Source organism: Poeciliopsis prolifica, unplaced genomic scaffold (genome assembly GCF_027474105.1).
Source record: "Poeciliopsis prolifica strain line A6 unplaced genomic scaffold, Auburn_PproV2 SCAFFOLD046, whole genome shotgun sequence".
Classification (NCBI taxonomy): Eukaryota; Metazoa; Chordata; class Actinopteri; order Cyprinodontiformes; family Poeciliidae; genus Poeciliopsis; species Poeciliopsis prolifica.
The window spans coordinates 1,543,160-1,549,260 of NW_026562421.1; positions in this window are offsets into that span (position 1 = coordinate 1,543,160).

Genomic DNA, 6,101 nt, shown 5'->3' on the forward strand with positions numbered 1-6,101 from the left:
TTTTTTTGTTTTTAATACAGTCATTGTGTTTATATTGAAATAGAGACTGAATTTTATCAAACCACCCGTCCAGAAGACCTGAGAGGTCTGGAAGGTTGATACAACAACAGCAGATCTTTGAGGTATTGTGGTGCTAAACCGTTCAGTGATTTGTAAACTAACAACAGCATTTTAAAATATATTCTTTGAGCTACAGGGAGCCAGTGGAGGGACTTTAAAACTGGTGTTATGTCTCTATCTTCCTGGTTTTAGTGAGAACACGAGCAGCAGCATTCTGGATCAGCTGCAGCTGTTTGATTGATTTGTTGGACAGACCTGTGAAGATGCTGTTGCAATAATCAATGTGACTAAAGATAAACGCATGGATGAGTTTTTCTAGATCTGGCTGAGACATTAGTCCTCTAATCCTGGAGATGTTCTTCAGGTGATAGAAGGCTGACTTTGTAATCGTCTTTATGTGGCTCGCAAGGTTCAAGTCCGAGTCCATCAGCACTCCCAGGTTTTGGGCCTGATTGTTAGTTTTTAGTTGTAATAACTGAAGCTGTGCATCGACTTTAGATCGTTCCTCTTTAGGTCCAAAAATAATGACTTCAGTTTTGTTTCTGTTCAGCTGGAAAAAGTTTTGGCACATCCACACATTTATCTGTTCTAAACATTTATTCAGTGATTGGATGGGTTCAGTCACCTGGTGACATTGTAATGTAGAGCTGTGTGTCATCCGCATAGTTGTGGTAGCTAATATTATTTCCTGTTATAACCTGAGCTAGTGGGAGAGTATGTAAACTTCTGAATCCAAAGACATTAACAATTACATCTGACTTATTTTTACTGATACCAGCACACTGCAAAAACATACAATCTTACCAAGTACTGGTCTAGTTTTTAGTTCAAATATCAGCACACTAGAAATAAAACAGAACTAATTTGCTAAGCTTGTTTTGAGTCAATAATTTCTTAATTTCAATGAAAAAGTATTAATTCCACTCTCGGATTATTTCACTTATAGGAAAAATGCTTTGTATAAATTAATCTGGCAGTGGCACAAATACTTTTTTAGCCCTTTTTTGACTAAACAAGTTCCTATTTTTTTGCTGACAAGTTATTTGCAAGTTCTTATTTCATGCATATTGGGATATAACTAGAAATAAATGTGAAAATGTTCAAAGGGTCTAGTTAATCTTGCTAAGCACAGCAAATGTATTAGTTGTGTCCACACATCTGCTAAATCAACAATGTAATGTGTTCTAAATCTTTATTTAAAGCTGATCCGTGGGAGAAGAGGTGAAACATTACTTTAGCTCTGTCAAAGCACTTGGTCAATTCATTTGGAGTATTTAGAGCTAGAGATAATTCATCCGAGTTTCTGGGAAATCAGGGATCACATATCGAGTACAGCTGTCTGTCTGGGACAGCCGTCTGCTTCACACAAAGTTCATCCGACTCATCTCTGCTTTCAGCATGCCTGCAGGTCGTCGGAGCCGAGCTTGCTGGCCACGGGTAACGTCAACGCCAAGGTGTATTTACAGGTGATTATATCAGCTAATCGGTGGATTACAGCATGTTGAGTCGACACAAGCCTCTAAGCTGGGGTGGAAAAAAGACAGAGCGCTGCTGTGGGATTTTTGCCTTAATCTGGCCTCAGAAAGCATGTGGCCCCTCCTGCTCTCACATCTGGCCTGCTTGGATTTACGGTTGTAATCCATGGGTTTGAAACTATTTTATCATGCTTCACTGCTGATATGCTGGACTTTAATTATTAAAATGCAGATTTTCATTTTAGTTTTGATGTAATTACACATTCTTGTTCGATTAGCTTCTGCTAAGTAAGTAATGAGGTTGTCCCCCCAATATGGCCCTGGGCCAGCTGCCTCTATAGATTAGTTGCAGATAAATAAGGACATGCTGTCAGATGTAATGACAGTCTGGTGTGTTGCATGCAGGAAACAAAAAAATATATATACATTTCTTGGAGAGGTTGGTCTTTAGACCTTGGAATTATATGTTAAACACCCCTAACTGTTAAAAGTGATGGCTTTCATTCCTTTATTGCTTAAAAACATATCTTGGATTGATGCTTAAAATATGAGCTGCAAAATAACAGGACAACACATGAAAGTATGTTTCACTATATTTTGACTATTTTCTTTATTTTTTTTTCAAAGTGTCCACACCACTCTGTTCTTAAGGATCTTGTCCACTGAAAATTAATTTTTCATTTGGTTTTGAATGACATTGTGACACCTACCTAAAGTGCACTTTTATGCAGATGACATAAAAGTGCATCACATTAACTCTAAAACAGGCTGTTGATGCAACATTTATGTTTTCCAATAAGAACTCCTATATTTCAGATGATGCTGATGATTCAACCCAAGCAGAGATATTGTTGTGAGCTACAAGGGTTTGTACTCAATGTTTCTTCCCTGTTATGGCTGCTGAGGTATGGTGGAAATGTTTGCTCAGTGCAGCCAGGGCGACGGAGGGTTAACACCACTCACTGCGGCAGATGTCAAAAACCATGCTGTAAAAAATGTCTGATTAACACAAAGGGGCACTTTGTCAAATCCTGATTAAAGGAGCACTTTCATTTATTAAACTCTGTCAATCCCCTGGACTGTTTTAGAGCAAGGGATTAAAACCAGGTAGACACTATTGTCTTCTAAACAATCCCTCTTTAAGCTGTAGCTGTTTCCTGGTGCCCCGACGAGGCCAGGCTGACTGGCTGCCTGTAATCTCAGCAGAGGCTTATGGGTCACTACTACCGCTACACATTCCCATTCATCAACCTCATCCCCTTTAAAGGGACTATGTGATTGGATTTAGGACATGTTCTACAGGGGCAAAAAAAAAAAGGGAAGAGCTCAGTGAATCGTGTTTACAAGGGCTGTACTGTGAAAAGGCCTGTGGATGAGTGGAAGCCATATGGTGTGGCTAACTCTGGGAACATCTGCCGTCGATCACAACCACAGTCAGCCATCAGACTGGTGACCTTCACATAGACCATGGGAACATCTGGGTCCTTTCCTTCTCATCCACCACATTGAGCAGCCAAATGGCAACAATGATGTCAGGATGAAGTCTTTAAACATGTTGCAAGGAAGCAGTGGGATAATACTGATTGATGTAATCAATCAATCAATTAATCAAATTTTATTTGGTTAATAAAAATTTCAGTAGCAAGACATTTCAAAGTGCTTTGCATCATAACAAACTCAAAAACACAAAAGTCATCAAGTTGGGGGCTCTTGCCTTTCCATCCACAAAAGGTTTACTGGTTACACTCCTACTGTGTTAATCAAAAATAGAATCAAGTCTGATTATTTCTGGAACTCATTTATCACCAGAAGCACAGAACTTTTATGGTTGTGTTTAATTTCCGCATACAGTTTTCACGCTACATCACAATCTTCAATTTTTATGTTCTTCACACAAACAAAAACCTTTTGTGCATATGTAATAAGACTTCATGGAACCATATTTTGCTGTAATTACAACTTCTAATCTTTTGGGATACAACAGCTTTGCGCATCTAGAAAATTATATTTGTACTGGATTTTCTTTGGAACATAACTTACAGGTTTGACTGGGCTGTTCTGACATGTGAATATGCAATGAACTGCTTATTTAAGATCATTGTCCTGCCAGAAAATTAAACTGAGTTTTTTGCAGTTAAGATCAGGTTCCCGTTGTACTTGGAGAAAACGAATTCCCACAGCATGTTGCTACCATCACCATGTTTCAGTGTAGGGAAAATCTACTTAAGGTAATGCACACTTTTTTCCTGTCTCTGATAGCATTTTGTGTTGACTAAAAGGTTTAAATATGGATATTTTTTTCCAATAAATGCCCTTTTTTTGCTCTGTACTTTAAAGACAAGATTTTCAGATCGTGACTAACAGTCGCCCTGTCAATGGATTATCCTGCCTAAATTAGCAGGTGTTGTGGTAATTGAGTTTTACTCTTGAGACCATATTTCAAAGTTTTATTCCAGGCCAGGGACATGCAACCTGAAGTACAAGTTGCTCCTTGGACTATCTACAACTTAAAAAAAAATAATAAAGATTCCCCAAATTAGAATAATATAAAACTGAAAATGACCTATAAGCTTTTACTTGCTCTCATTCTGTTGTAGAAACTCTTTGAAAAAACTGAAAGTCTTCTGGAACCTGGATTTGTTTTGCATGTCTTACATTTTACCATTATTATTTTTTTTCATTGAATTTCTACATCATAATGACATTAAAAGTACCAGTAGCAGTGATAGTCATTATTATTAGTTATTACTTATTTATTTTAAAGCCTAAACATGGAAATAAAATTGTGGTTCTTTAAACATTCCGACAAACATCCTGTATTAAAATAATAAACAGCCTTGTTTCAGAAAATTATGTAACATTTATAGTTTTAGGTTTTATTTAGTTGGATTGAGTGCAAAAAATGGCTCTTTAGATAATAAAGTTTGACTTAGGATTTTGGTAATGACCAAGTCTGATAAGACTACTGAAACATCCTTTTTAATGCAATTCTGACGGCAGCTCCTGGTTGCAATGAGGTGCAACCAAAGCTTCTTCCTTAGTACCATGTCTGCATGAAGCTGGAGAAGATGAGAAAACAAGACATTTTGAACAGATGGATGTTTTTCTGTCTGTACAAGTTGCAGAAGTAAAGAACGCTAAGTGAGGTCAATTCTCCACCATCACCTGTTTTATATCCGTCAGCTTAGAATATTATTGAATTGTTCATTTAATGGTAACTTTATTCACTCAGTAAAAAGATAAGTGGCATACGAACTGAAGCCTTCATTTCTCTTAATTATAATGATTTTCTGCTTTCCTCTCACAAAAATGTGACTTTTAAGATTAGAATATTACATCAGACCAATGAAAAAACATATGTAAGTGCAGGCTTGATGACAGAATATTGAATGCCTTAAAGGTTATTATCCTCAAAAGAGTGACATAAAAAATGTAGAAAAACGTAGAAAAAAAATATTCAAATTTATTTAATGAGGATGCTTTATGAGTTCTACTAAATGTTGTGGCAGTTCATCTAACTGAATAAATAAGGGGGACCCAGTTTGTCTGCAGCCCTGTTAAAGGGACGCTTGTTATTGTGAAGCTTTGTTTTTTTTTTTTTACTGTTGTACATTAAACACTGAACATCAAAGCTGAACATCAAGCCCATTTGGGTCCACAATTGAATTTCAATCTACCGAGATGCTTTAATTATGTTGTTTTTGTAAATAGTGTGGTCATTTAAAAAACGACTCCTTTTTTGGTTCTTTGGGTGTAGTTTAACAGTGCAAGAGTTTTACCTTTGCTCAATATTTTACATTAGGGTATTGTTAAAATAAATGATTTCCAGTGCTTCAGTGTTGATCCCACAATTCCCCAACATCACCAAGCTGATGAATGTATTACCAGCTGCTGCTGGAAACATAAATTCATCCCTCAAAGATGCGACATATGCTTGAGGATCAATTGTCTTTATCCCTAGAAAACTTGTGTTTCTGAAAATCAAAAGAGCATAAGGCCTTACCTTCACACAACAGTGTAAACTCCTCACCTCAGTAATTGTATTAGTGTATAAGAAGCTTACTGTAATTACAATATTGTATTTTTAGGGCAGCAGTCTGGAACATGAAACATAAATCTGTCTTTTCTAAATTAAATGGAGCCTCATTGGAAGACGAGTAATACAAGAGCAGGACAGAGGGATTAACGTGTAAGTCCGGTACATTTAATATTTACACTGCAATCGCTCAATTAATCTGACAGTGTGTTCTGTGCTTAATACCTGAGCTGAGTGGATGTCCTGATTTATCAGTGGTGTGCACAATGGAGGGGGTAGCCAGTGGTTTCAAAACAGTGACCCAAATGCAACATACCTGAAATATAATCACAGAAAACAATGATTTGCGTTTAGTTTTATTAAAATGAATGTGGTATCCATATTTATTGTCTTTCTTTTCTCTGATACCCATCGATAAAAATCCAGGTGCCACAAGTTGTATTAGAAGTAAACAATTATAAAAAAGTGTATTAATTAATTCCCTCTCAACTTAACAACATTGAACTACTTAGCATTTTTCTATGACCCAT